The 21471-nt window shown below is 38.6% G+C and overlaps 1 non-coding gene across 1 annotated transcript; it reads left to right on the top strand.

The window, feature by feature from the left end:
- The first annotated feature begins 315 nt into the window (after window positions 1-315).
- Window positions 316-20118, top strand: LOC118542362 (uncharacterized). Its single transcript, XR_013448520.1, has 3 exons — window positions 316-463; window positions 18287-18544; window positions 20002-20118. It is a non-coding gene; the product is annotated as an uncharacterized LOC118542362 (transcript).
- Window positions 20119-21471: the final 1353 nt, after the last annotated feature.

The raw sequence follows: 21471 nt of genomic DNA, 5'->3' as shown, positions 1-21471 counted from the left end.
CCCTCCTCAATGATGCATGATCATAAAAAGCCAGATAAAAAGACCCATGTATTCTTGGAATCGCAGGCAAAGGGCAAGTACCAGAAGCATCGCATACATCTTTAAAAGCCAAAATCCCCCCGCGGCTCGCTGGGTCTCCCGCGCTCCCGGGTGGGGGCGTGCATCGCTCCTCCTCCCCGCGCGCCGAGGTAGCGGCGCAGCCCGCCTCTCGCTGAGTTTCACTTTCTATTCAGTGGGAAACGAAAGCTGGGCGGCCGCGGTGGGTGGGCGGGGCCTGAGCCAACCGGGGAGGAGCGGCCTGCGATCTAGCGCTAGGCCAGATGACTGGAGGACCCAGCCGCAGCTCCGCGGCGCTTGTGCATTCTCCGCCGAGCTCGGTGCCAGCAAGGTTAGAGAAGCTTTTTCTGAGTTTCCCTAACATCGAACTTCGCAGAGGAGGTTTGACGCTTCCGTGGAAATTGAGGCAAGTTTGGTGTTAATTTTGGAAGCTTTCTTTCCAGGGAAGACATCCTAGGGGGCTTTGCTCAGATGCCACCTGGGCAATCAAGGAATTTATTTGGATTTTGCAAATTATAATAATGGTCTATATTCATTACATACATATATTGGACCCATGATTTTTTTGCAACCTGATATATTTATTTGGACTTCTTGCGTTTTGTTTTTAATTTAAAAAGAAATTCCAAAAGTGTTGCAACCTTGTAAAAAATTTTGAAAAAAATGCAGACAGATGAGTAGAGTAGAAACCGAAATTTCTCTTACTCCTCAATTCAGTATCATTTTTCTGTATACTTTACCAGAAATTTTCATCCATACAAGTCATTAAAATTATTTTGTAATTTGCCTTTTCCCACTTAACAGTATATGATGGACCTCTTTTCATTGCAAAACACATAGATATGTCAACCTCATTTTTAAAAAATTGATGTATAATATGGCAAGTACATCATTTATTTAAATAATTCGTAAGCATTTATGTTGTTTCTAGTTTTTACTGGTATAGATGCAGCACTACACGTTTATGTACACATTCACGTGAATATATTGTGAAAAATTCCTAGAAGTGGAATTGCTGGGTCAGTGAGCATATATATTGAGAAATTTGAAAGATTTTGTCAAATTGTGCAAATCAGAGTGTTTTAGTCTTAATCCCCCTCCAACCTCCTCTCCTTTTTTTTCCTGGAAGAAAGCTAAATTTAGATGTTTAAACATAAAACTTCATTCTATGACTCTTGAAAATCTGGGTTCAAAGTGTTTGAAAATTAAAACAGTGGCTGTAACTGCATGTTTTATAGCTTTGAGGTAGTTATACTTTGAAATTGTTTCAGAAAACAAGGCAAATTATTTGTATTTTATTTATTTTTATTTTATTTTTATAACTATTATTATTATTTATTTTATTATTTTTTTTTTTTGAGGGGGGAGAAGGCCACCAGAAGAGAGAGAGAGAATCTTAAGCAGGCTCCATGCTCAGCGCAGAGCCTGACCCGGGGCTCAATCTCAGGACCCTGCAATCATGACTTGAGCCAAAATCAAGAGTTGGACACTTAACCAACTGAGCCACCCAGGCGCCCCTTAAACAAGGCAAATGTTTTAAAACATTTAAAAACATTTCTTTTTAGTGTTATGTAGTGGCAGAGTGAGGCGGGAGGAGGGTGTTTAAATCTAGATATCTAGGCTATCTAACGTGTTCATAGGAACAAAATGGGTAGAATAACATAGGTATACAGTTCCATCTTTATTTATGGAGCACTATTAAAGAACTAAAAAAAACCACTTTTTGTTTTGTTTTTCCTTTTTCACTATTAAAAATGTGTTGTGCTTTTGGCACTTCTATTTTTTTAAATTTTTTAAATTTTTAATTTTTTATTATTATGTTCAGTTAGCCAACATATAGTATGTCATTAGTTTTTGATGTAGTGTTCAAGGATTCATTAGTTGCATATTATACCCAGTGCTCATCACAACACGTGCTTCTGGCACTTTTACACAATGATGGGCTTGCAAAGGGGAAATACTTAACATGTACACAGCCTCAGAAGGTAAGTCCTAATGCCTTCCACATGGGCTGTTTCTTTTAGAGAGAGTAGTCCCAAGATTCATTCCCTCTTATTTGGGGTTTCATCTGGTATGTTCTAATCTGTGTACAGAGCACATTACCATTACTCAAGAAACATACAACAAATGATTAAAGATGAAGTCTAAATTTGTTGTTGCCATGATGGGTTGGATTTGAAAGACTGTGCTGCGAGGTGGTTTGTATCATGTTCTAGGCATGTTAATTTTGTTCCTCTTAGGGCATTTAAAGACAATCAGTTTTCTTTATGGAGAGTCCAGTTGTGGGTAAAGAGCTCAGCTAGCGACCCAGGCCACCCAGGTTTCCTGCATCACATTTTTTGCTCTTTCTTGGAAGACCCTGATTGATTCTGTCGCTACAGTGATGGTGGACTTAGACCTGCTTCTATCATTCACATCTACTTATTTTAAGGGTAAAAATTTGGGGAAGGTTGGGAGCTAGGTTGGTTTAGTTCTTTGGAACCAAAAAGCATTTAAAAAATAATAGACTATTTTTTAGAGCAATTTTAGGTTTACAGCAAATTTGAGTGGGAAGTACAGAGTTCCCATATACCCTGTCTCTCCCCCCACCTTCATCTCAACCATTATCAATATCTGGCACCAGAGTGGTATATTTGCTGCAGTTGATGAGCCTACACTGATAAATCATTATCATCAAAAGTTCAGACTTTACAATGGGGTTCACTCTTGGTGTTATACATTATATGAGTTTGACAAATGTATAATGACGTGTATCCACCATTATAGTATCATACAGAAGAATTTCAGTGCCCAAAAAATCCTCTTTTGGAGCCAGTTTTTTGAGTCAAGGCTTGAGTTTGGAAATTCAGCTTCCTTGGAATAAAACCATCCTTTTTTCTTTGGTGTGTGCCTATCACCACCTGCTTAGCTCAACTGCATGTTCTCTGCCAACTCTGTCTTTCTCCATCCTTAGATCTCTAGGTTTCATTTTCCTTCCTTTTGTAGCCACACCTACCTGTTTCCCCTTTGTGATCAGCTCCGAAGATTTTCCGTTTGGAATCTGGCCTGCCAGCCTACCCAAATGATACTCTCCACTGGGTTTTACTGCTGCTATATTTGGCTGACATGAGTAGTTTTGAGGGTTTTTTTTTTTTTTTTTTTTTAAGATTTTATTTATTTGCCAGAGAGAGCACGAGAGAGAGTGAGAGCACAAGCCAGCAGAGCTGCAGGCAGAGGGAGAGGGAGAAGCAGGCTTCCTGCTGAGCAGGGAGCCGGATGCGGGGCTTGATCCCAGGACCGTGGGATCATGACCTAAGCTGAAGGCAGACAGACGCTTAACCAACTGAGCCACCCAGGCATCCCAGTTTTGAGTCTTGATAGAGTACAGAACAATGTATCTGGAAAACACAGGCTGGTCCTTTTCTACTCTGTTTCATCAGATTTCCCTCAGTGTCGTCTTAAAATCCTATTTCTTGCTCATGGAATTACCAACTGCCATCATTTCTCTCTTAGTTTAACCTTTCAGGCTGAGCCTCATAAGACTATGAGATTGTTTTTATTTATTTATTTAATTTATTAAGAGACTATTTATTAAGACTGTTTATGACTACTGAAAATAAATACTAAGTAAAAGAGGTTATTATCTGAGTCATTTAACATGATTTATTAATATATGCCACTTATATACTTAGGTGTTTCCCAACTTCCAATTTTCACCTTTGCTTCATATCTTATAAAAGAATTAAAAAGGAATTTGAACAGTTCTTCTCATCCCTAATTTGTTAATTTTTTGGATCTTGAAATAGGAACACTATTGCCCTAATTTGTTAATTTTTTGGATCTTGAAATAGGAACACTATTGCCAACACTTAAGGTTCCCTTAAGAGATATTAAATCTATCCCCTACATGAATTACTGCTTATTTAAAAATTGCGTATTAGTTAATTACAAGAAGTTTGGAAATTAAGAGAAATAATAAAAAAATGAAAAGAGTGATTTGTAATCCCACTAATGAGAGTTACTTTTTAATGACATTTTTGTTATATTTCATCCCAGTCTTTCTTCTCTCTCTCTCTCTGTAGTTATATTATGTTTTAAAAAATTAGGTTCATACCATATGATTTTTTTATAATTTCTTTTTTTATTCAATGAAATGTTATAGTCATTTCCCCATCTTTCTTACTCTAAAATGATTGTAATGTCACCATAGTATTTCATTTTATGAGTGTGTCATAATTTACTTATCTTTTATTGTTGCATTTCCTTTTTTTTTTTTTTTGCCATTGTAAATAGTGCTTCAGCTCTTGAATTTGAAAGCATCCTTTTATTTTTTGGGAGTTGACAACAACAAAAAAATCCTCTTTGAAAAATCATCTAGTGTTAATTAAGGAGGAACAAAAAGATATTTAAAAGAATAGACAAAATGGTAATGGAATGATTTCACCCCATTTTCCTAAATGCTGCACTTTTCCTCATCAGTATTTCATTTTATTTGTAAAACACTTAAGGAAAAGAGGCTGTAAAAGTGCATCTCTTACATAGAGCTTTATATGTATCTCTGATTATTTTTCATTTATTAAGTTTTAATTTTAATTCCAGTATAGTTAACATACAGTGTTTTATATTAATTATAGGTGTACAGTATAGTGATTCAATCATTCCATACATCATCCAGTGCTCATCATGACGAGTGCACTCCTTAATCCCCATCACCTATTTCACCCATTGATTATTTTTTTAATTTAGTATTAATTGGTACTCTTTCAGCTACAAGTGACAGAAAGCCTTTTCAAACTAATTTTAAAAACAGCAGAGGAGGGGCATCTGGGTGGCTCAGTTGGTTAAGTGTCTCCCTTCAGCTCAGGTCATGGTCTCAGGGTCCTGGGATAGTATCAGAGTATGAAAATGGAGATAGTTTTTTTTTTATTATTATATTCAATTAGCCAACATATGGTACATCATTAGTTTTTGATGGAGTGTTCAACAATTCATTAGTTTTTAAAAGGAAAATGTGATTCTGCTACCAAAAGGAGGGGCAGTGGGCTGGCATAAATGACAGATGTTCACTATGATCATTGTTGAGGTTGTGATAAATGTTGCCAAATTTGTGTCAAGGCTGGCTATAGCAGCTTTTACTCCCAATGCCAGAGTATGGAATGCTTGTGCAGTGGAAGTATGGAAAGCTGATTGGTGCTGCTAGACCTGGACCAAGAGCGTTCTATCTTCCATATCTCCATAAATAAGCAACATAAGGTTTTCACTAATGACTTCCTTAAATGCAAATGAAGCAACCAGGAAATCGTGCACTTTTAGGGAAACTAATACAGAAGATTCTTCATGAAACTAATTAAAGGTTGTTGTCTTGCATTGAAACCTGTATGCACTGGTCAACCCTTGACATCCTAAGCTTCTTTAGTACTTGTTGTCTAGAACATCTTCTCAAACTTTAATGCATATATAGATAGCCAGGAATCTTGTGAAAATGCAGATTTAATTCAGTAGGTCTGCAGTGGGGCCTAATATTCTGTCTTTTTAATAGACTTCCAGGTGATGCTGATGCTGCTGGCCCAGAGACCTGCTTTTCTTTTCTTTTTTTAAAGTTTTTAATTTAAATTCGATTTAGTTAACATATAGTATATTATTAGTTTCAATATATAGTATATTATTATTTTCAGGTAGTTATTCATCAGTTGCATATGACACCCAGTGCTCATTACATCAAGTGCCTTCCTTAATGCTTATCACCCAATCACTGCATCTTCCCCCCCCCACCTCCCCTCCAGCACCCTCAATTTGTGCCCTAGAGTTAAGAGTCTCTTATGGTTTGCCTCCCTCTCTGTTTTTATCTTATTTTATTTTTCCTTCCCTTCCCCTATGTTCATCTGTTCTGTTTCTTAAATTCCATATATTAGTGAAATCATATGGTATTTCTCTTTTTCTGACTGACTTATTTTGCTTAGTATAATACTAATTCCATCCACGTTGATGTAAATGGTAAGTATTCTTTTTTGATGGTTGAGTAATATTCCATTGTATATATATACTACTTCTTTATCCATTCATCTGTCGATGGACATCTCGGCTCTTGCCATTGTTTGGCTACTGTGGACATTGCTGCTATAAACATTGGGATGTATGTGCCCTTTCGAATCACTATGTTTGTATCCTTTGGATAAATACCTAGTAGTGTAATTGCTGGGTCATAGGGTATCTCTATTTTTAACTTTTTAAGGAACCTCCACACTGTTTTCCAGAGTGGCTGTATCAGTTTGCATTCCCACCAACAGTGTAAGAGGGTTCCCCTTTCTCCACATCCTCACCAACATCTGTTGTTTCTTGAGTTGTTCATTTTAGCCATTCTGACCACTGTTAGGTGGTATCTCATTGTGGTTTTGATCTATATTTCCTTGATGCCGAGTGATGTGGAGCATCTTTTCATGTGTCTGTTGGCCATTTGGGATGTCTTCTTTGGAGAAATGTTCATGTCTTCTTCCCATTACTTGACTGGATTATTTGTTCTTTGGGTGTTGAGCTTGAAAAGTTCTTTATAGATTTTGGATACTAGCCCTTTATCTGATTTGCCATTTGCAAATATCTTCTCCCATTCTGTATGTTGTCTTTCAGTTTAGTCGACTGTTTCCTTCGCTGTGCAAGAGCTTTTTATCTTGATGAAGTCTCAAAAGTTCATTTTTGCTTTTGTTTCCCTTGCCTTTGGAGACGTGTCTAGCAAGAAGTTGCTGGGGCCGAGGTCAAAGAATTTGCTGCCTGTGCTCTCCTCTAGGATTTTGATGGACTCCTGCAGAGACCTGCTTTTCTAAGTAGCAAGATTTAAGACCAGTGGTTCCCAATATTTTAACAAAACAAAAAATCAGGACCCACCCCCTCAAAATAATAATTGGTCTTTTAGTATCCATTATTTGAGAAAACACATTGAAAATTACTATACATTCAGAAAAACTTTTACATGAGGTTGTGTTTTTGTAGTCATGACAGCATCTGCCTACATTTTGGCACCTTTTGGCAGAACACTAAAGAGCTGAGTTAAAATCAATATTTGGTTACAGTTGAGCCATCTGCCCCTCATCTTTACTTAAATGTGCACCAATTTCAGTATCTTCATTGGAATAGAAGGACGGGAGGACCTTATAGCAGGTATCAATGAGAAATATTTGTATTCTCAAGAGGACTTTTAGTTTGGTTATTTCAGTAGTTTCCAGTGAACAAACTGAAGGCACTAAGTTCTGTAAACTATAGCATTAGGCTTTTTTTTGTGTGATTAGAGTAGCCTTCTAAGCACATAATGTCTACCGTTCCATAGTGTTTGGACATCTCATGTGAGTCCAACAGAACAATTCCAAAATCTCTTTGGTATCAAGTAGTGTGCTCTTGACTGATGAAGAACTGCTGTCTTTCTCCTTTGGCCAGAATTTCTGTTACATTCTTCTGTGCTATAATTACTTTCTGAACACATACTGAAGGATATGAGCAAATCACTGTATGCGGGAGAGACTACATAACTTGCCAGTCCTGTGGTAAAGTAAAAATGTGGGGCTCCTTGTTAAAAATTATTAAGAATTTCAAGTCTATAACAAGGCAAGCATTAAACCAAGCCTGGGCTCTCCTGAGCACAGGTCTCTGCAACTACACAGTTTGCACACTCATGAAGCTGGTCCTGACTGTATGTTTGTGATTCCTAAACCATTCATAGCCTTCACCTTGTTTGTTCCACTGTTTCTGGCATTGACATTTTAAAAACTGTTTTTTCAGTCCATAAATATTTTTTCAATCAGATTTGCAAGGAGAGAATCCTGGCTGAATTCACCATTAATCCACCATGCTCTTAAATTTAAAAAAGACTCTGGTTGTTTCTGCCTGTTCAGATAGATACCTGATGTACATGATATAGAAATGGCACATTTAAAATTGCCAGTTTTTTTGTGTGTGGCCAGCAGAATATAATTCAGGAAAATTATTTTTAGGGGAATATTTTCTTTATTTAAATTAACATATAATGTATTACTTGTTTCAGGGGTACAGGTCTGTGATTCATCAGTCTTATACCATTCACAGCGCTCACCATAGCACATACCCTCCCCAGTGTCCATCACCCAGCCACCCCATCCCTCCCACCCCCCTCCACTCCAGCAACCCTCAGTTTGTTTCCTGAGATTAAGAGTCTCTTATGGTTTGTCTCCCTCTCTGGTTTCATCTTTTTCATTTTTCCCTCCCTTCCCCTATGATCCTCTGCCTTGTTTGTCAAATTCTACATATCAGTGAGATCATCTAATAATTGTCTTTCTCTGATTGACTTATTTCGCTTAGCATAATACCCTCTAGTTCCATCCATGTCATTGCAAATGGCAAGATTTCATTTTTTTGATGGCTGCATAATATTCCATTGTCTATATATATCACATCTTCTTTATCCATTCATCTGTTGATGGACATCTAGGCTCTTTCCATAGTTTGGCTATTGTGGACATTGCTGCTCTAAACATTGGGGTGCACGTACCCCTTCGGATCACTACATTTGTATCTTTGGGGTAAATATCCAGAGTGCAATTGCTGGGTCATAGGTAGCTCTATTTTCAACTTTTTGAGGAACCTCCATACTGTTTTCCAGAGTGGCTGCACCAGCTTGCATTCCTACCAACAGTGTAGGAGGGTTCTAGGGGCATATTTTCCAGAGCAGTGTCCCTAAGAGTCATAGTTTGGACAATTCTTAGAAGTTTCATTTCCAACTATCAAATTGAGTGACAGTCTAAAGCAATCATTTGGATAACAGTTTTTAGCTTTCATAAATAGACTAAACACTTCAGGGCTGTGTGCTTGATCCAGTTTGTGTAGTATGTGATCTTTGAAGTTTGACTAGTGAGAACAAACTGTGTTATGGGTACCCCATTAGTCTCTAAACTTTTCTTCTTTTTTTTTTTATTTTAAAATATTCTTTATCATACCTGGATTGAGGGATGATTTATTACTGACTTTTTAGTATATGTATTTGGAATTTTTCACCTCATGATAATTTTAGGTTGTAATGTTAACATTCTGCTTTTAATTCATCTTCATAAGATGTAAAGAATTTACAAATAGGATCTTTTTCTTGAAAGACTAATGACATTGGGAATAAGTAATTAAAATTTAAATACAATTCTTAATAATAAGTATAAAAGTGAAACAGTACCATTGGAAAGATGTAGCTGATTCAGATATGAAATGGAAAGGTGTATCAAAAATAAAAAATGATTGGGGCACCTGGGTGGCTCAGTCAGTTAACTGAGTCTGACTTCGGCTCAGGTCATGATCCCAGGGTCCTGGGATCGAGCCCTGCATTGGGCTCCCTGCTCAGTGGGGATTCTGCTTCTCCCTCTGCTACCCTCTCTCTCTGTCAAATAAATAAATAAATAAATAAAATCTTTAAAAAAGAATAAAAAAATACAATTCTTAAAGATTATTTTATTTAGTATTATGATTGGTGGTATACCAAACAATTTTATAAAGCATAGAAGTGATACATTCTTAACTTTATTAGTTGAAATTACTTTTTAATTTAATAAACTTAATAAACTATTTAGCAAATTTATTCTCTTTAATATATGTATTAATTTTCAATTTCTTCTCCTTTTTTAAGATTTTAAAATAATAGTTTTATACATAAAAGTATGGCCCAAACTATCCATTTTTGCAACATTTAACTTTTGCAGTAAAAATTATGCACTTATATCTCAACATATAAAGTATATGAGATTTTCTGCTCTTAATTATGTGTGTAGTATTTGCAACTGCATATTCAGATAAGAACAGCTAATCCACGTGACCTCCCTTTTTGTTACACTGATTATATATGCTTGTAACCAAAGTGATCACTTGATCATGCACAAGTCCAAGGACACCAGAAATGCCACTGAAGTGTGTTTTATTAACTGGACTTTCAAAGGCTGAGGCCAGAGTTGAAGCCAAGGAGCAGATCTTGGCTAAATAATGACATTGAAACCACACTTTGGGCTTTTCTACTTCATCTGAAAAATTTAAGTCTTCCTATAATGTTTAGAATTCTTCTGGATACAGTGCCACTTTCACTGAGTGTCCTGGCCATAGGTAGGAGTGACTGATCTTTCCATATGCTTTAGGGTTTTCATATTATGTCTTTTATTTTATGTTGTTTAATGTGTGCTCATTTTTATTTACTTGGTACACGGCTTGGCAGTCTTTCTTCAGCTCATTTCTACCTGGATATTCTTTACATATTCCACTGGGGGACAGTGCCTACATACCCAAACTTAGTTTGGCTTCTTTATTTTTTTCACTAGAAGACACTACAGTAAGAGTTTTGTGACAGCACATCTCTGTGTGTGTGTGTGTATAAGATTTATTTATTTATTTGACAGAGGGAGAAAGAGAGAGAGAGTGCACAGCAGGCAGAGCTATAGGCAGAAGGAGAGCAAGAAGCAGGCTCCCTACTGAGCAGGGAGCCCGATGTGGGACTCGACCCCAGGACCCTGGGATCATGACCTGAGCTGAAGGCAGACACTTAACCGACTGAGCCACACAGGCGCCCTAGCACATCTCCCTTTAAGGACTCCTCATCATAGTCAGTTAAAACTGAGTGTTTTAATAAACAAAGTGACTTGTTATAAGTTCAGATTTGTCATTAGTATTAGTTCTGCCTTAACTGCTTGAGCTGTGGCATGAACTCTGTGCGGAGAGGATGATTATTTTTGGCCTATGTTAGACCATGTCTTCCTCAGACCATTAGCCTTGACTCCAAGTTCCAATTAATTACTTAATTAATTAATTACAAAACCCTTAGGAAACCCCTTCACCCCCAAACTAGACTTTTCCTAGCAATAACACAGTAACATGCTCTTCACTTGTTTCATCCCTCTGCCTCCCCATCAGAGGTCAGTCATCACCTGATCCTTGTGGTTTTCATTATTTATTTAAAGAGCTTTATTACACACATATATACTGTTGCCTAAACAACATAATATTCCATTTTCCCTGAGTCTGAATATATTTTGATATATATATTATTTTTCTAAGAGTCACCATATTGTGACATGTGCTATAGTTCCTTCAAATGCAACTGATGAATATTATTTCATTGTATAAATTTATTATAGCTTATGCACCCATTCTTCTGTCCATTGGGTTGAGTGCTTGGATTTTTTCCATGTCTTTGCTATTATAAATAGTACCACTAAGAACATTCTTATATATGTCTCCAGGGACATGTAAGAATTTCTGTTGGAATTTTTGGGTTGAAGTTAAGTGAATGTTTAACTTTTTTTTAAATTTAAATTCAATTAGCCAAGGTATAGTACATCACTGGTTTTTCATATAATGTTCAATGATTCATCAGTTCAGTATAACACCCAGTGAATGTTTAACTTTACAAGATGATGCCAAATTGTTTTGCCAAGTGATTGTACCATTTTACACCCCTCTCCTGATAGTATATAAATGATCCTATTTATCTACATCCCCTCCAAAACTTTGTTCAGTCAGAATTCTTAATTGTTGCGAACTGAATAGTATAAAATGGTATCTCATTGTGGTCATGATTTGCATTTCCCTGACTACTAGTGACCAGTTACTTTTTATAAAAATTATAATTTTGGAACGTTCACATTTTATTCTAGTCCTAGTTTGGACTCACCTATGCAAATTTGCTTATATAATCCTTTGTACACTTTTCCCCACATTCTCCTCCCCCAACCACTGATCTTTTTGCATATCACCTGCCTTGCCTCAAGGTGCCCCTTATTTCAAACCATACCCTTTCTTCTTTAATAAATAATTCCTAAAAAAACACAAACCAAAACCAAATAAACTCAATTCCAGACTCACTTATTTTTTCCATGAAAACCTGTCCTTGTAAACATCAGTGAACTTAGGTTATTTCATTTAACCACTGAGTCCTGATGGGTCACTCACACTGCACTGGTCAGTGTATAAACTAGTGCAAGGCATTTAGCAACATTATTAAGAATAAGCTTTGTACACTTGGACCTTGTAATTACATTTCTTTTTTTTTAATTTAAAACAAAAAGAAATAAAAGGTATTCAGATTGGCAAAGAAGAAGTCAAACTCTCTCTTTTCGCAGATAACATGATACTTTATGTGGAAAACCCAAAAGACTCCACCAGCAATTCAGTAATGTGGAGGCAGACACTTTCAATGTGGATACAGTGCCACTTTCACTGAGTGTCCTGGCCATAGGTAGGAGTGACTGATCTTTCCATATGCTTTAGGGTTTTCATATTACTAGAACTCATCCAGCAATTCAGTAATGTGGCAGGATACAAAATCAATGCACAGAAATCAGTTGCTTTCTTATACACTAACAGTGCAACTGTAGAAAGAGAAATTAGAGAAACGATTCCATTTACTGTAGCACCAAAAACCATAAGATACCTCGGAATAAACCTAACCAAAGAGGTAAAGGATCTATACTCTAGGAACTACAGAAGACTCATGAAAGAAATTGAAGAAGACACAAAAAGATAGAAAAACATGCCATGCTCATGGATCGGAAGAATAAACATTGTTAAAATGTCTAAGCTACCCAGAGCAATCTATATCTTCAATGCCATCCTGATCAAAATTCCAATGACATTTTTCAAAGTGCTGGAACAAACAATCCTAAAATTTGTATGGAATCAGAAAAGACCCTGAATCGCCAAGGAAATGTTGAAAAAGAAAAACAAAGCTGGGGGCATCACGTTGCCCAATTTCAAGCTCTATTACAAAGCAGTGATCACCAAGACAGTATGGTACTGGCACAAAAACAGACATATAGACCAATGGAACAGAATAGAGAGCCTAGATATGGACCCTCAACTCTATGGTCAAATAATCTTCGACAAAGCAGGAAAAAATATGCAATGGAAAAAAGACAGTCTCTTCAATAAATGGTGCTGGGAAAATTAGACAGCCACATGCAGAAGAATGGAAGGTGACCATTCTCTAACACCATACACAAAGATAAACTCAAAATGGATGAAAGACCTCAATGTGAGACAGGAATCCATCAAAATCCTAGAGGAGAACAGAAGCAGTAACCTCTTTGACATCGGCCACAGCAACTTCTTTCAAGATACATCTCCAAAGGCTAGTGAAATAAAAGCAAAAATGAACTTTTGGGACTTCATCAAGATACAAACATTCTGCACAGCAAAGGAAACAGTCAACAAAACAAAGAGGCAACCCACAGAATGGGAGAAGATATTTGCAAATGACACTATAGATAAAGGGCTGGTATCCAAGATCTATAAAGAACATCTCAAACTCAACACCCAAAAAACAAATAATCAAGTCAAAAAATGGGCAGAAGATATGAACAGACACTTCTCTGAAGAAGACATACAAATGGCTAACAGACACATGAAAAAATGTTCATCATCATTAGCCATCAGGGAAATCCAAATCAAAACCACATTGAGATACCACCTTACACCAGTTAGAATGGCAAAAATTGACAAGGCAAGAAACAACAAATGTTGGAGAGGTCGTGGAGAAAGGGGAACCCTCTTACACTGTTGGTGGGAATGCAAGTTGGTACAGCCACTTTGGAAAACAGTGTGGAGGTGCCTCAAAAAATTAAAAATAGAGCCACCCTATGACCCAGCAATTGCGCTCCTGGGTATTTACCCCAAAGACACAGATGTAGTGAAAAGAAGGGCCATATGCACCCCAGTGTTCACAGCAGCAATGTCCACAGTAGGCAAACTGTGGAAAGAGCCGAGATGCTCTTCAACAGATGAATGGATAAAGAAGATGAGGTCCATGTGTACAATGGAATATTACTCAGCCATCAGAAAGGATGAATACCCAACTTTTACATCAACATGGATGGGACTGGAGGAGATTATGCTAAGTGAAATAAGTCAAGCAGAGAAAGTCAATTATCATATGGTTTCACTTATTTGTGGAACATAAGGAATAGCATGGAGGACATTAGGAGAAGGAAGGGGAAAATGAAGGGGGGAAAATCAGAGGGAGAGATGAACCATGAGAGACTATGGACTCTGAGAAACAAACAGGGTTTTAGAGGGGAGGTGGATGGGGGGATGGGTTAGCCCGGTGATGGGTATTAAGGAGGGCACGTACTGCATGGAGCACTGGGTGTTATATGAAAACAATGAATCGTGGATCACTACATCAAAAACTAATGATGTATGGTGACTAACATAACAAAATAAAATTTAAAAAAATTAAATTAGCCAACATACAGTACATCATTAGTTTCAGATGTAGTGTTCAATAATTTGTCAGTTGTGTATAACACCCAGTGCTCATCACATCACGTGCCCTCTTAATGCCCATCATCCATTGTAATTACATTTCTAAGAATCTATCCTAAAGCTTGATTTAACGTCTGGTTCTTTCTGATGGTCAGATAAACTAGAGGGCTGCAAATTTATTGGCATGGAGACAGGGGAACAACTGAGGAAATCTTTCATATATGCCGCTGAGTGGAGAGAAGGGAGACATGGAGAAGACAATATAATTTATGCTTCCCAGCTTAGACCTGGGCACAGGACTGAGAACCCTGGACAGAGACCAGCTGCAGGCAGAAGTTGAAGCCCTTTCAGAAGGAATTCAGTGAAATCCAAGGGCACAAGGCAGTGGGAGGAGCTGGGCATGTGTCCCACTTCCACATCAAGCCCCTACTTGGAAATAGGAGGGAACCTTAATTCATTGATTGTTTTACCTTGCATTGCCTTGCAGGTACTCAGTGGATACTCTGGTGTGGTGGTGGCAGGGTGCAGTTGTTGTCACCTTGTTCCAAAACACATGAGAGACTCCTCCTGAGATTCCAAAATATGCTTTGGAGCATTTACGGTTGGCTGAAGTCTGTGTTGTCAGGAGAAAGTAAAAGAGTAGGGGGATTTTGGGGACGCCTGGGTGGCTCAGTCGTTGGGCGTCTGCCTTCGGCTCAGGTCATGATCCCAGGGTCCTGGGATCGAGTCCCACATCGGGCTCCTTGCTCGGTGGGGAGCCTGCCTCTCCCTCTCCCTCTGCTGCTCCCCCTGCTTGTGCTTTCTCTCTCTCTCTGTGACAAATAAATAAAAATCTTTAAAAAAAAAAAGAGTAGGGGGATTTTGTTTTATGTGGTTAATATGACCTTGTTTATAGCTAAGTTTTGTTGTGTCCATGGACCTTTAGTTTGCATGAGGGACATCAAATAGGTAGAGAAAAGTTTTATGCCTAAAAATGTTCACTATAGTGTATTTGTTACAATTGTAAAAAATTGAAAAATAACCAGAATAGTCCACAAATTTTTATTGCTACATCAGTAATCAAAAGGTATTTATAAAGAGCTTGGGAAAATTTGTTATAATGTGAAATGAGAAAAACAGTAAAATATCAGCCATGTCAAAAATATTTAGGAAAAAGTACACCTGGGTGGCTCAGTTGGTTAAGCATCCACTTCTTGATTTCAGCTCAGGTCATGATCTCAGGATCGTGGGATCGAGCCCCAAGTGGAACTCTGTGCTGACTGTGGAGCCTGCTTGGGGTTCTCTCTCCCTCTCCCACTATTATTTCCCTGCTCTCTCTCTCTCGAAAAAAATGTATATATATATATATGTGTGTGTATATATATATATATATGTGTATATATATATATATATAGGAAAAAAGATTGATACATACCAAGTAGTGGTTATCCTTAGGTCCTGGGACAATGAGTGATTAATATTTTCTTCATTTTACATTTCTGCATTTTACAAATATTCTCCATAAGTCAGCATTATTTGAAAAATAACAACCTTAAAAATTATAATAAAAATCTTAAAAAAATACATATATTTCTTTGCTTGGTGGGTATTTGTGTATGTACAAGGGGACTGTTTTCTCTAGGAACACCAGTGATTTCTCTTTCCAGCTGCCACGGTAATTCTCCAGAATACATAATTCAGTGGGACACATTTGAATGCTTCCACTTGATTAAAATGAATATCTAGAAGGAATCACAGGCTTCAGCTTTAGAATGTAAACAAGAGATCTCACCCTCCAACCACCATTCAATTCCTTTCTATACTCTCTCTTTCAAGGGCTAGCCCAGCTTCTGCTTACAGACAAATTAGTGCTGCTGGAGTTGGCTTGCTGGCTGTGAGAAAGTTCTTTATTTTGAAATGAAATCTATTTCTTAGTAGTTTTCACACATTAGGTAGTTTGACCTCCCCTACCCTCATGCCCCAAACACAAGAAATCTAAGTAAATCTAATTATGTCTCTTCCACATGATAGCCTTTTATGTATTTGAAAACATTAAGTCCTTATTCTTTCATGTGTTCATTCATTCATTCAATGCTTATTTATTGAATGCCCACAAATGCTCTGTGCAAAGTGTAATGGAAGCAGTTGAAGAAACAAACTCCCTGCCCTCCAGATGCTCACAGTTTAGGGTCTCAGGTCAGATGTTGAAACTCTGAGATGTGTATGCAGGAGGTTAGTGGGGAGTACCCTTGGGAACAAGAGGTGAGCAAAACAGGGACAGGCAGAGGGAAGAGCTGCCAAATAGATGCAACAGAGGCCTCGGCTGATCTTAAGGGGAGTTCTGGGGCTTGCTGACCCTTCAGAGCTATTTCACCTTAAGGCAAGGTGGTAAGATTTTTATACCCACTATTGTCCAGTCATTGGATAGGGATAAATTTCTTTCCAAGGGTAAATTACTGGACAGGGACTCAGTGGGGAGCTGTCAACCAGTGCTCCCTTCAGCCTGAGAAATCGTGTTGGTCCTGCAGGAAGAGTGTGTGCGGTGCATCACTATCCTGTACAAGTGGAGAGATAGCTATTTCCCACAACAGAATATAGCAAACCAGTTATTTGACTAGCTCTGAGTACAAAGTGCATGGACACATAGACAACATGTAGGCTCACCTGAGGAGCCAGGACAGGCTTTCCAGGAAGTCAAGGGTATGGATAGCAAGGAGAGTGCTTGTGAGCAGTCTTTAGGTGGTAGAATTGACAGTCCTCAATGATTGTTTGGGCCTGGGAGTGAGGAGAAAGGAGACACCCAAGTTTCTGGTCTGGACCCCCTTGGTGCCTGTTGTGCTATTTGCCAGAGTAGAGAACCTGCGGGAAAGAGTTTTATGGCAGTCTGCTCTGAAGAAGAAAAAAATGGAAACATGTGGGACAAAGGTAAGGAGTGTCTAGCCTAGTTGTCATTTCTAGCCCTAGAGCTTTATAAGCCAAACATTTCTTTCAGTCTAAGACTTGTCTGTTTTTGTTTTTGTTTTTAATTTTGTTAGTTAACATACAGTGCAGTAGGGGCACCTGGGTGGCTCAGGCGGTTAAGTGTCTACTTTCAGCTCAGGTCATGATCCTGGAGTCCTGGGATCGAGCCCCACATCAGGCTCCCCTGCTCAGCAGGGGGCCTGCTTCTCCCTCTATTCCTCACCCCACTCTTGTGCTCTCTCTCACTCTCTCTCTCTTTAAAAAAAACATACAGTGCAGTATTGGTTTCTGGAATAGAATTCAGTGATTTATCACTTACATACAACCCGGTGCTCATCACAAGTCCTCCTTCCCTCCCTCCCTCCCTCCCTCCCTTCCTTCCTTCCTTCCTGCCTTCCTTAATTTTTAATTTAAATTCCATTTAGTTAACATATAGTATATTATTAGTTTGAGGGTAGAATGTAGTGATTTATCAGTTGTATATAATACCCAGTGCTCATTACATCAAGTGCCCTCCTTAATGTCCATCATCCAGTTACCCCATCTCCCCACCCACCTCCCCTCCAGCAACCCTGTTTGTTTACTATAGTTAAGAGTCTCTTATGGTTTGCCTCTCTGTTTTTGTTTTTGTTTTTTTTTTAAGATTTTATTTATTTATTTGACACAGAGAGAGAGAGAACAATCAGGGGGAGCTGTGGAGGAAGAGGAAGAAGCAGGCTCACCACCGAGCCGGGAGCCAGATATGGGGTCAGATTCCAGGACCCTGGGATCATGGCCTGAGCCAAAGGCAGACGCCCAACCGACTGAGCCACCCTGGCGCCCCTCCATCTCTGTTTTTATCTTATTTTATTTTTCCTTCCCTTCCCCTATGTTCATCTGTTTTGTTTCTTAAATTCCACATATAAGTGAGATCATATGGTATTTGTCTTTCTCTGATTTATTTCACTTAGCATAATACACTCTAGCTCCATTCACATAAGACTTGTCTCTTTGGAATCAGAACTCACATGAATATGCTTTCCCTCTTCCCTTATCCTTACCTACCTGTGGTGTGTTTTCACAGAACTCCCACCAAAGCTGACTCATATGAGCTCTTCCTGGAAGTGTGCAGTCCTGAAGACAGGCCGGGCAGCCAGTGGCCTAGGGATTTTGGAATGATCTCTAATGAGTCAGGTGTTGGGGTCCCTGAGGAAATTTTCCAGTGCATCCTGGCTGTCTCAGCATTTCTCAGCAGAACCCATTGAGAAGAAGGAAGAGAACAACATGAAGAGGAAGAAGGAGCAGCTAAAGGAGCGCCTCAGTGCCTGGGACTGTCCTCATGGTCATTAGATCCCTCACATCTTTCTCTTTTTGCTGCATAGAAATGCTTTGCTCACCCACTGTACTCCGAAACAGCAGAGCTTTGTGGTTAATGACTCCTGATTTCTTATGCCTCCATTTCTGCATCTGTAAAATGGGAATAATCATAGTACTGAGCACATAGGGTTGTTGGGAGGGGTAAGTGAGATAATCTGTGGAAAGTGCTTCAAATTAATGCTTGGCTTCTAGCAGCAGCCAGCATTAGTTTCTGTCTTTACTGTTACACCTGTGTGCTAGGATGTCCTAGAGGCAAGGTGCTTCTGATTCAGGAGCCGAAATCTGTGATTACTTGCTGTCCCTGGATTTTTTTTCATCTTAATGCCCTGTTTCATATACGCAAAAGTCTTTTCCCCAGGAACTCTGAGATTAGTGGTATTTCCTCCCTCTTAAATTACTCCCCTTGTGGGGTCAGCTGAGCCCAAGTTAAGTTGGGAAAGGAGAGATTGGTTGCTAGTACATCAGAGAAATGCTGTCTTTTGGCTTTCTCACATCTTCGTAAGTTACTTTTGGCCTCCAGCCTCTGGAGGTGAGCTTAGATTAGTGAATCTCCCCCAGAGCTTTTTTTTTCTTTCTTTTTTTTTTCCTGATCTCCTTCAGCCACATGGTGGGGACTGGGCAGGGGCCTTTCCACTGGAGTCTGAAATAGACTAGCTAGGAAATTACTTTTCTCTCTGAGCTCCATAGATGTCCATTCTGACTCAACTCTGTAGGGAACAACTTAAGTGGGAGGAATGTTCCCAGTTATGCTTTCTGTAATGTTTCTTTGTCTTTGCTCTTATAACAATTGCTTGTACTACTCATTTGACATTGCATAATACTCTTTCTTGTGACAGCTCTTTTCCTAATGAACTATTAAAAGTTTTACTGCTGGATGTGAGGGCAATCTGGCTGCGACATCTGTCACCCTGTTGATTGACAGGGTTGATGCGGCTGATCTGGCTGGCTAGGCAGGTGTCCCCTTCCTCCCACACCGCTCCACGGGCGCCCCGCCCGGAGCTGCACGCTTGGTCCAAGAGGACGACCTTCCTTGATAGGGGAGGATCGTTCTTCCATCAAGGGTATATGAGTAGCTGCGCTCCCCTGTTAGGACCCCCAAACAAGCTCTCCAGGTCCATTTGTAGGAGAACGTAGGGTAATCAAGCTTCTGAGACTCCAGACACGTCCAAATGAGGCACTGCAGGTGGCAGTCTGCCTTGCTTTAAAAAAAAAAAAAATTTACTGCTATTTCGCTTTTCAGAGTCCCATGCTTTATCTCTCCTCTCCCAATTTTTTGCAAGCTCTTTAGTGAAGTCTTTGTACCTCTGAGAGTATTTTGCAGGATTTCATGTCCTTAGTAGATCTTAGAAAAACATTTGATTTTTGTTGAGTCCCTTAGCTTGCCCTCGTCCTCAGTATTTTTTTTTTCTCTTCCCTGTATAGGCCCAGTTGGTTTACACAACATTGGACAGACCTGCTGTCTTAACTCCCTGATTCAGGTATTAATTATGAATGTGGGCTTCACCAAGATATTGAAGAGGTAAGACTAACATGTATATTATTGTATGTTTTCATATATTCAGTTTTTCACAGTGACTTGTACTTTTAAAAGTCTTCTTTGAACAGTTGCCAGAGAAAAGATCTTGTTCTGAACAATCTAGACTACACACTATAATCACCTAAGAAGTTTAAAAAGAAATATGAATGCCTGTTTCCACCACCAGATATTTGGTTTCAGTTGGTCTAGGGTGGGGCTCAGGTACTGGTACTTTTATTTTTAATTTATTTTAATTAATTAATTTTTGTTTTTAAATGTAAAATCAATTTAATTAACATATAGTGTATTATTAATTTCAGAGGTAGAATTTAGTGATTCATCAGCTGCATATAACACCCAGTGCTCACTCCATCAAGTGCCCCCTTTAATGCCCATCACCCAGTTACCCCATCCCTCCCATCCACCTCCCCTCCAGCAACCCTCAGTTTCTTTCCTATGGTTAAGAGTCTCTTATGGTTTGTCTCCCTCTCTGATTTCGTCTTATTTTCTTTTTCCTTCCCTTCCCCTATGTTCATCTGTTTTGTTTCTTAAATTCCACATATGGAAACTGGTACTTTTAAAGACTCCCCAGGTGATTTGAAACTGCAGCCAGGATTGACAGCCACTGATTTGGTTAAAACAGTGTTGGGACTAGATCAATATCAGAAATATCAGAGGAGGAATAAATCAACAATTAGGTCCCTGAATCTCTCCATTGATTTCCCTCAAACAGGACACACACACACACACACAAAGTGTATATATGTGTGTATATATATATACACATGTATGTACTTTATCACACATTCTTTTTTAAAAAAGGTTTATTTACTTATTAATTTAATTAAATTATTTTTTAGAAAGGTTTTTTCCTTGCCCCTAAATTCTTTTTTTAAAGTTTTTTATTTCAATTCCAGTTAGTTACATACAATGTAATATTAGTTTCGGGTGTACAATATAGTGATTCAGCACTTCCATACATCACCTGGTGTTCATCACAAGTGCACTCCTTAGTCCCCATCACCTATTTCACCCATCCCCCCACCCACCTCCCCTCTAGTAACCAGCAGTTTGTTCTCTGTAGTTAAGAATCTGTTTCTTAGTTGGCCCCTCTCTTTCTTTTTACCCCTAAGCTCATTTGTTTTGTTTCTTAAATTCCATAAATGAGTGCAATCCTATGGTATTGTCTTTCTCTGACTCATTTTCGCTTAGCATAATACTCCTTGCTCCATCCATGTTGTTGCAAATGGCAAGAATTCATTCTTTTTTTATGGTCCAGTAATATTCCATTATATTTTGGAATAATAATATAATGGAATATTAATATAATAACCTCTTTGGTTAGGTTTATTCCTAGGTATCTTACGGTTTTTGGT

The sequence above is a fragment of the Halichoerus grypus genome, chromosome 6 (genome assembly GCF_964656455.1).
Source record: "Halichoerus grypus chromosome 6, mHalGry1.hap1.1, whole genome shotgun sequence".
Lineage (NCBI taxonomy): Eukaryota > Metazoa > Chordata > Mammalia > Carnivora > Phocidae > Halichoerus > Halichoerus grypus.
The sequence above is the reverse complement of the archived record's forward strand: the minus strand, read 5'-3'. Positions and strand labels throughout refer to the sequence as shown.